We start from the raw sequence: 10,000 nt of genomic DNA, 5'->3' as shown, positions 1-10,000 counted from the left end.
ACACCTACTCATTCAGGGCGTTTCTTTATTTGACTATGTTCTGCTGCTGTGCCTTCATATGGGGGAGCACGTTCCATCTAATGAGTGAACATGTAGTTCACCTTAAACATTCTTACCAGAGTTTGTTAACAACATGTATTTCGTTTTGCCCATATTAAGCACACGTTTTAAATCAGCAAGGTATTCCTGAATAGCTATAAAATCTTACTGTAGTTTTAGCACATCCAGATTAACAGTTGGGGCAGTTAATTATGTATTAGCATACATCATTAAAAAGAAGAAAACATTTTTTTAACCTTTATTTAACTAGGCAAGTCAGTTAAGAACAAATTCTTATCATCCGCATATAGATGAAGTTTACTTTTTGACCAATGGTGTTTATATAAATAGTGAAGAGAATATGTCCCAAAATCAACCCCTGTGGTACACCTTTATGTACTTCAAGACATTCAGACTTAACCCCATCAATTAGGATGGCCTGAGTTCTGTCACTAAGATAATCATGAAACCATGAACAGGCGTCAGAGCTCAGCCCTAATCAAGGACAACTTACATACTGATCCCATTTAGCCTTTCTGAATTGTCTTAGACAATGATTCCTCAATTACTTAAAAACTTACCAGTCCAGACCTAATCATGTGTTCCTGGCCTTGACCCAAACATCAACTGTTTTATGAAGGACTTCTGCAACTTCCGGAGTGTACCAGGCATTCAATGTACCTTTAACCCTTCATTTTCTGAAGGGAACATGATTATCCGCAACAGTATTGAAGACATCTGCAAAATGTCTCAAAGCTAAATCAGGTTCAGAGATATCTGAAGTACAATCAAGCCTCTGATAGGCTGGGTGGAATTGTTGCCATATTGTGGACAGCTATCTAATCCTCTAACATCTCCACAAGAGTCTAGCGGGCTAGAGGCTATATAGGGTTGGTTTGAGATTCAGCATCTGTGATGAGGACACATCTAGCATCTGCTCTCCTTCCTAGCTTCTTGGATGACATTGAGATCATGCTGAAATGGCGCCCCCCGGTGCTGTATAAGTACCTGTGGAAGTACGTGTGTCTGTTTGCTATGGTGGGCCTGCTGGCGGCAAGTCTACTGCGAATGGTCTTCAAACGACCGACCTACACAGCCTGGAACCACACCACGGTGAGATACCCCTACAATGGCCCTGGTCCCTGTTCCTGGCTGGCTAGATGGAGGGCTTCCTTTCCTTCCTTCCTTCCTTTTGACCTTCCTAACTTCCTTGAAGTACATTTTTCTCTCAATTGCTTGATTTACACTCATGTTCTTTTTTCACTCTCTTCTTATACCTCCCTCCCTCCCTCTTTGTTTATTTTCTTTTTTTTCTCTCCCTCTTTCACTCTCATCCCCCTATACAAGGTGCTATCTAGAACCTAAAAGGGTTATTTGACTGTCCCATTGGAGAACCCTTTGAAAACCCCTTTTTGGTTCCAGGTAGAACCCTTTTGGTTCCAGGTAGAACCCTTTTGAGGGCCGCACACTGTAGGAGCTCAGATGCAATAATGTAATAACCTAAAAACCAACGTTTGGACAGACAAGCTGTCTTCATCAGGGTGTAATGACAAACACTGCAGGGTGACTAGTTTATATCGTGTCAAAGGATACACACAGGTGTCCGTAATCATAGCTGGGTGTGGCCTGATATCATTGGTTAATTCTCACATTTAAAAAATAATATACCAAAAACATGAATGGATAGCTTACGATCATAGATGCAATCTGGCTACATAAGCCTACAAACATTTACAACAGCAAAATCACAATAATCACAAGAATGGCTTCAGATCACAGTCTACGTTGAGAACAAAGGGAGCAAGGGTCTTTTAATTAAAGCCTTTCGCACGTAATAACACCTTTGATTGGGATCTGTTTCCCTGTTTGGGTGTGTTTGAAGGATCGACATTTCTAAGTGCCATTACATTGAGCACAGACTTTACACTTGTAGTTTCCATCCAGTAGGGGCGCAAATAGATGTTCTGCAGGAATATCTTGGTGTGGGTAAATCAGAGTTTACCAATTCATCTCTGAGATTTCTGCCCCTCGAGAATACGATCAAGGGAAGGTCTGAAAACACATTACCGATACTATCATCGGATCATACTATCACATACTATCATCGGATCTTAGAATGTGCCAATGTTTGTGAACGATTCCGTTAATTTGTTCAAAGCACTTTGAATAGCGGGTAGTTAGAACGCAAGAATGCTTCTTTTTGCGAGACTGTCCTTGAAAAAGATCATGTCACCCTGCATTGTTTGTCATTATACCCTGATGAAGACAGCTTGTCTGGCAAAACCTTGGTTATTAGGTTATTCATTATTATAAATTGTTCAAGTGTTCTACTCTGCTGGCCATCACCTCGCCAAAATAGGTGTGCATTTCTTTTGCCTCTAGAAGACCCCTTTTGAGTTCCATGTAGAACCCTTAACACAGAGGGTTCTACATGGAACCTTAAAGAGTTCTACCTGGAACCAAAAAGGGTTCTACCTGGAACCAGAAAGTGTTCTCCTATGGGGACTGCCGAAGAACCCTTTTGGAACCCTTAGTATGTATGTCTTCCTCTCCAGGCATCGGAGACAACTCTGGAGTACCCAGGCTGGGCCCTGGCCATGTTGGCCATGCTGATCCTGACTGCCACCCTGCCTGTCCCTGTTGGCTATTTCCACTCCTGGCTGAAGAACCGTGGCATGGGCCCCGAGGGGGAGCTCGCGGGCCAGGAGATAGACAGAGAGAGGTACACCAAGTGCAACTCCAGCGACACCCTGGACTCCAACTCCCAGCATACCCCTTCGGTGGAGGATGATGGCCGACCCAGGGCTAGCTTCCTACCACTGGGCCTCGACCACTACAGACTCCTCCCACAACAGGAAGACGTGGAGGAGGAGGAAGAGGATACGATGTGAAAGAGGGGTTTGAGAATCGAGGGACGAAGAGAGGAGAGTGGCAGTCGGAAAGAGAGCCCCACTTTAGAGAGAGAGCCCCACTTTACTTTAGAGAGAGAGAGAGAGAGAGAGAGAGAGAGAGAGAGAGAGAGAGAGAGAGAGAGAGAGAGAGAGAGAGAGAGAGAGAGAGAGAGAGAGAGAGAGAGAGAGAGAGAGAGAGAGAGAGAGAGAGAGAGAGAGAGAGAGAGAGAGAGTCTCTTGACTGAAATAGTGGAAAGGACTCCACTTATATCCCCAGACTTTTAATTGATAGTGAATCTAAATAATGTTTTACAATGTATATGACCGTTCATCCATATTACCAAAGAAACCTAACATTAGCACAATGTAATAACCTGTATCATTAGTGCCAATGCACACCTACCTATCATAAGTCACCTATCATAATTGACCTATCATAAGTAACATCATAATTGACCTATAATAAGGGACCTATCATAAGTGACCTATCATAAGTAACCTATCATAATTGACCTATCATAAGGGACCTATCATAAGTAACCTATCATAATTGACCTATCATAAGTGACCTATCATAAGTAACATCATAATTGACCTATCATAAGGGACCTATCATAAGGGACCTATCATAAGTCACCTATCATAATTGACCTATCATAAGTGACCTATCATAAGTAACATCATAATTGACCTATCATAAGGGACCTATCATAAGTCACGTATCATAATTGACCTATCATAAGGGACCTATTATAAGTGACCTGGGGTGGCAGGTAGCCTAGGGGTTAGAGTGTTGGGCCGGGGACTGAAAGGTTGCTGGATCGAATCCCTGAGCTGACAAGGTAAAAATATGTTGTTTTGCCCCTGAACAAGGCAGTTAACCCACCTTTCCCTGGTAGGCTGTCATTGTAAATACGAATTTGTTCTTAACTGACTTGCCTAGTTAAATTGACTATTTACAAAACCTATTATAGGTGACCTATCATTATACTGATAAGTACTGTAAGAAGTGCCTTATTATAGGTGACCTATCATTATACTGATAAGTACTGTAAGAAGTGCCTTATTATAGGTGACCTATCATTATACTGATAAGTACTGTAAGAAGTGCCTTATGGTTCAAGTGCTGAATTAACACACCCAGGATCCTGTTCCTTGAACTGTGATGACAGTTTCAACTAGCTGCTCACAGGTCAATTATAAGTATGACTTGTATTCCAAAGACACTTCTGAATGTGAGGATTATTGAGGGAATATTGCATAGTAATACTCTTGTAAGACAAGTAGAGGCTCTGATCCAGAGAGCCACAAAATATATATTTGATATATTCTGATATGCAGTTTTTTTATTAGGGTGCTAAACTTGGGGCAAATATTGGGGAAGATGTGCAGTGGTACTCGGTATTTACATTTACATTTAAGTCATTTAGCAGACGCTCTTATCCAGAGCGACTTACAAATTGGTGCAAACACCTATGACAACCAGTGGAACAGCCACTTGCATCTAAATCTTGTTGGGGGGTGAGAAGGATTACTTACCCTTACTTACCCTATCCTAGGTATTCCTTGAAGAGGTGGGGTTTCAGGTGTCTCCGGAAGGTGGTGATTGACTCCGCTGTCCTGGCGTCGTGAGGGAGTAACCGCCCATAAACAAAGATCCTGCAAAAGTAACTTCTAAAGGATGTTTAGAAAATAACATGCCTTGTGTCTGGGGTTTTACTGAGTAGTAGTAGTATGTGATGGTAGTGAGGAACAGTACAATCCCCATAGCTGTGTGTTAGTAGTGTTAATAGTAGTGAACGGACTGAAAGGGAACTTAACATTCACATCATCTCCTGCTGCCTATTGTTGCCTCTGACCCAACGTGTCTGTCTGTCTGTCTGTCAGAGGCCCCATCAGGGGGCAGGTCACCAGGCAGAACCAGTGAGCTAGAGAGGCCCCACCAGGGGGCAGGTCACCAGGCAGAACCAGTGAGCTAGAGAGGCCCCACCAGGGGGCAAGTCACCAGGCAGAACCAGTGAGCTAGAGAGGCCCCACCAGGGGGCAGGTCACCAGGCAGAACCAGTGAGCTAGAGAGGCCCCATCAGGGGGCAGGTCACCAGGCAGAACCAGTGAGCTAGAGAGGCCCCATCAGGGGGCAGGTCACCAGGCAGAACCAGTGAGCTAGAGAGGCCCCACCAGGGGGCAGGACACCAGGCAGAACCAGTGAGCTAGAGAGGCCCCACCAGGGGGCAGGTCACCAGGCAGAACCAGTGAGCTAGAGAGGCCCCACCAGGGGGCAGGTCACCAGGCAGAACCAGTGAGCTAGAGAGGCCCCACCAGGGGGCAGGTCACCAGGCAGAACCAGTGAGCTAGAGAATGGCCCCACCAGGGGGCAGGTCACCAGGCAGAACCAGTGAGCTAGAGAGGCCCCATCAGGGGGCAGGTCACCAGGCAGAACCAGTGAGCTAGAGAGGCCCCACCAGGGGGCAGGTCACCAGGCAGAACCAGTGAGCTAGAGAGGCCCCACCAGGGGGCAGGTCACCAGGCAGAACCAGTGAGCTAGAGAGGCCCCATCAGGGGGCAGGTCACCAGGCAGAACCAGTGAGCTAGAGAGGCCCCACCAGGGGGCAGGTCACCAGGCAGAACCAGTGAGCTAGAGAGGCCCCATCAGGGGGCAGGTCACCAGGCAGAACCAGTGAGCTAGAGAGGCCCCATCAGGGGGCAGGTCACCAGGCAGAACCAGTGAGCTAGAGAGGCCCCATCAGGGGGCAGGTCACCAGGCAGAACCAGTGAGCTAGAGAGGCCCCATCAGGGGGCAAGTCACCAGGCAGAATCAGTGAGCTAGAGAGGCCCCACCAGGGGGCAGGTCACCAGGCAGAACCCGTGAGCTAGAGAGGCCCCATCAGGGGGCAGGTCACCAGGCAGAACCAGTGAGCTAGAGAGGCCCCACCAGGGGGCAGGTCACCAGGCAGAACCAGTGAGCTAGAGAGGCCCCACCAGGGGGCAGGTCACCAGGCAGAACCAGTGAGCTAGAGAGGCCCCACCAGGGGGCAGGTCACCAGGCAGAACCAGTGAGCTAGAGAGGCCCCATCAGGGGGCAGGTCACCAGGCAGAACCAGTGAGCTAGAGAGGCCCCACCAGGGGGCAAGTCACCAGGCAGAACCAGTGAGCTAGAGAGGCCCCACCAGGGGGCAGGTCACCAGGCAGAACCAGTGAGCTAGAGAGGCCCCATCAGGGGGCAGGTCACCAGGCAGAACCAGTGAGCTAAGTATCTAATAATATATTTTGGACATAGTGTATATCCAGTTCATAAGAAACACTTACTTGAAACAGGAATTGCATTTTTGACTCTTACTTTCAATGAGCTGCAACTTTACTTCCCTTATGATCTAGAGACCATGGTGCAAAGTCTCAGTCCTCAAAGCAGACTACTCCTTTAACCTAATCACACTGTCGTTCTGATCCTAACCATACTGTTCTGGTTCTACTATTTTAACCTAGTCACACTGTCGTTCTGATCCTAACCATACTGTTCTGGTTCTACTCCTTTAACCTAATCACACTGTCGTTCTGATCGTAACTATCTAACTATTCTTATCACCTTGTCCTTTGCAGGCCAGTTCAGCTTGGCTCAGATCGACTCCGTAGTGTGAAAATAACTGTTTTTTTATCCTTGCCTTGTTACCAGAGATTGATTTGTCGCTGGGAAACGAGGTGTGTGCACACGTCAGCCAATCATTACTGTTACTGTATTTCTCAGTGTTGAGTTTACCCTGGTCAACTGTTACTGTATTTCTCAGTGTTGAGTTTACCCTGGTCAACTGTTACTGTATTTCTCAGTGTTGAGTTTACCCTGGTCAACTGGCTAACTCATTGATCCTGCCTGGTGAGTTTACCCTGGTCAACTGTTACTGTATTTCTCAGTGTTGAGTTTACCCTGGTCAACTGGCTAACTCATTGATCCTGCCTGGTGAGTTTACCCTGGTCAACTGTTACTGTATTTCTCAGTGTTGAGTTTACCCTGGTCAACTGGCTAACTCATTGATCCTGCCTGGTGAGTTTACCTTGGTCAACTGTTACTGTATTTCTCAGTGTTGAGTTTACCCTGGTCAACTGTTACTGTATTTCTCAGTGTTGAGTTTACCCTGGTCAACTGGCTAACTCATTGATCCTGTCTGGTGAGTTTACCCTGGTCAACTGTTACTGTATTTCTCAGTGTTGAGTTTACCCTGGTCAACTGGCTAACTCATTGATCCTGCCTGGTGAGTTTACCCTGGTCAACTGTTACTGTATTTCTCAGTGTTGAGTTTACCCTGGTCAACTGGCTAACTCATTGATCCTGTCTGGTGAGTTTACCCTGGTCAACTGTTACTGTATTTCTCAGTGTTGAGTTTACCCTGGTCAACTGGCTAACTCATTGATCCTGTCTGGTGAGTTTACCCTGGTCAACTGTTACAACTGGGATGTAGACTTCACAATGATTGTACAAACATCATCATGGCAACACAGCGTGACTTAGGCCTTATTAGTAACTGTAATGAAATAACAAGTGGAATGATTTAATACCAGACATGAACCCAGTTACAGTCCACTTCCACTACTTTTCCATTTAAATCGTGTTTGAAATTACTATTTGAAAAAAAATACAAATTCTAATTCATATGACAAAGGGAATCCAAAAGTAGTGACATTTCCAAAACGTGTTTACGACCCTGTTATTACATGGTAATTACACAGCGTATTTCATTGGTAGTTAATATGGTTTAACAAGGCGAAGCCTATGGCGTCAAGTGTGGCCAGAAACCTTACTGTACTAGAAGGATTGGTACACTTGCAGTCCCGCAGTCAAACACACTCCAGGTCAGGGGTGGGCAACTCCATTCCTCCAGCGCCTGATTGGTGTCACACTTTTTCTCCATCCCCAGCTAAAACACCTGACTCCAATATCATGATCTTCAGTTTAGAATGTAATTAGTTTAATCAGCCGTGTTTGCTAGGTGTGGGTGAAAAGTGTGACACCATTCCCAGGGGAATAGAGTTGCCCAGGGGACTGGAGTTGCCCATCCCTGCTCCAGGGGACTGGAGTTGCCCATCCCCCTGCTCCAGGGGACTGGAGTTGCCCATCCCTGCTCCAGGGGACTGGAGTTGCCCATCCCTGCTCCAGGGGAATAGAGTTGCCCATCCCTGCCCCAGGGGACTGGAGTTGCCCATCCCTGCTCCAGGGGAATAGAGTTGCCCATCCCTGCTCCAGGGGACTGGAGTTGCCCATCCCTGCTCCAGGGGAATAGAGTTGCCCATCCCTGCTCCAGGGGACTGGAGTTGCCCATCCCTGCTCCAGGGGAATGGAGTTGCCCATCCCTGCTCCAGGGGAATGGAGTTGTCCATCCCTGCTCCAGGGGAATAGAGTTGCCCATCCCTGCTCCAGGGGAATAGAGTTGCCCATCCCTGCTCCAGGGGAATAGAGTTGCCCATCCCTGCTCCAGGGGAATAGAGTTGCCCATCCCTGCTCCAGGGGAATAGAGTTGCCCATCCCTGCTCCAGGGGAATAGAGTTGCCCATCCCTGCTCCAGGGGAATAGAGTTGCCCATCCCTGCTCCAGGGGAATAGAGTTGCCCATCCCTGCTCCAGGGGAATAGAGTTGCCCATCCCTGCTCCAGGGGAATGGAGTTGCCCATTCATGCTCCAGGGGAATGGAGTTGCCCATTCATGCTCCAGGGGAATAGAGTTGCCCATTCATGCTCCAGGGGAATGGAGTTGCCCATTCATGCTCCAGGGGAATAGAGTTGCCCATTCATGCTCCAGGGGAATGGAGTTGCCCATTCATGCTCCAGGGGAATGGAGTTGCCCATTCATGCTCCAGGGGAATAGAGTTGCCCATTCATGCTCCAGGGGAATAGAGTTGCCCATTCATGCTCCAGGGGAATAGAGTTGCCCATTCATGCTCCAGGGGAATGGATGACAAAAAGTGAGGGAGACTGAAAGACAGATACACTGTCCTGGGTTCACTAAGGCCTGAGGGTCAAGGACACGCCCTGAGATAGATGAACTGCAGGAACGCTGGGTTGTAGTGATTATGGCACAGCGTAGCAAAACGTTTTGCAACTAAAAACAATTGTTTCTTATTGTTCAGGTATCCGTCCGTTTCAGTCAGTTTTCTTCCGTTTGGTGCATAGTAAACACTACCCTGTTGAGACAGTGAGAGGCCACATTGTCATAGAGACTCCGCACTCCAGACAATCAAGGCAGCTTTGTGTTTGTTTTTGTGTGTGAGTTCATTACAGCACAATCTTACCAACGCCAAAGAGGTTTGCATGCAGTGTTTTACTGTATATTATGAAAAAGCTTGAGCTATTATGCTGCAATTTGAGCTTAGCTTGATCCATGTTGAGGATGGGTTTGCATGGACACCACCTTGGCCTTGTTAGCTCCCTAGGAACTGTGATGATGTATGTGTGAATGTATGCCTCTGTCTGAATCTATGTCAGTGTAAAACTCTGTCTGTCTGTCTGTCTGTCTGAATATATAAATATGAGTTGTTTTGAAAGATGTCTTACCTCAAGTATGTATGTGTTGTTGTCTAATAAGAGGATTGTACTGTATATACCAAATAAAGTATCATTTTGAACAGGTTGTTCCGTGTTTTGTCTTTGGCTTCTATTCCTCCTCGGTCAGGGCTCTCCAAGTCCGGTGATGGGGAACTACTGGGTGAGCAGGCTTTTGTTCTATCCCAGCGCTAACACATTTCCAATAAGGATCTGCATAACTCATCATGGCCTTGAGATATGTTAAGAAAGGGGATTGAGATAGGTAGATAAAGGGGGTTGACATAGGTAGATAAAGGGGATTGAGATAGGTAGATAAAGGGGATTGAGATAGGTAGATAGGGGGTTGAGATAGGTAGATAAAGGGGGTTGAGATAGGTAGATAAAGGGGGTTGAGATAGGTAGATAAAGGGGGTTGACATAGGTAGATAAAGGGGGTTGACATAGGTAGATAAAGGGGTTGAGATAGGTAGATAAAGGGGGTTGACATAGGTAGATAAAGGGGATTGAGATAGGTAGATAAAGGGGGTTGACATAGGTAGATAA

The 10,000-nt window shown here is 46.7% G+C and overlaps 2 long non-coding RNA genes and 1 pseudogene across 51 annotated transcripts; 2 read left to right on the top strand and 1 right to left on the bottom strand.

The window, feature by feature from the left end:
- LOC127918443 (sodium-dependent neutral amino acid transporter B(0)AT2-like) overlaps window positions 1-3,175 on the top strand; it is a 51,371-nt pseudogene extending 48,196 nt beyond the window's left edge.
- Window positions 3,176-3,331: 156 nt separating this feature from the next.
- Window positions 3,332-3,700, bottom strand: LOC127918445 (uncharacterized). The gene is made up of 3 exons (XR_008100016.1): window positions 3,582-3,700; window positions 3,444-3,525; window positions 3,332-3,401 (listed from the first exon to the last, which is right to left on the bottom strand). It is a non-coding gene; the product is annotated as an uncharacterized LOC127918445 (long non-coding RNA).
- Window positions 3,701-4,452: 752 nt separating this feature from the next.
- LOC127918444 (uncharacterized) lies at window positions 4,453-7,931 on the top strand. 50 transcript variants are annotated; one of them, XR_008100015.1, is made up of 5 exons: window positions 4,453-4,836; window positions 4,884-5,071; window positions 5,119-5,165; window positions 5,309-5,402; window positions 5,450-7,931. It is a non-coding gene; the product is annotated as an uncharacterized LOC127918444 (long non-coding RNA). The 50 variants fall into 50 exon arrangements; XR_008100008.1 differs by having other exon boundaries at window positions 5,119-5,212; XR_008099982.1 differs by lacking the exon at window positions 5,119-5,165 and adding an exon at window positions 5,166-5,259 and having other exon boundaries at window positions 4,884-4,977; window positions 5,309-7,931.
- Window positions 7,932-10,000: the final 2,069 nt, after the last annotated feature.

This window comes from Oncorhynchus keta, unplaced genomic scaffold (genome assembly GCF_023373465.1).
Source record: "Oncorhynchus keta strain PuntledgeMale-10-30-2019 unplaced genomic scaffold, Oket_V2 Un_contig_14234_pilon_pilon, whole genome shotgun sequence".
Classification (NCBI taxonomy): domain Eukaryota; kingdom Metazoa; phylum Chordata; class Actinopteri; order Salmoniformes; family Salmonidae; genus Oncorhynchus; species Oncorhynchus keta.
This window is presented reverse-complemented; position numbering and strand designations above follow the sequence as displayed.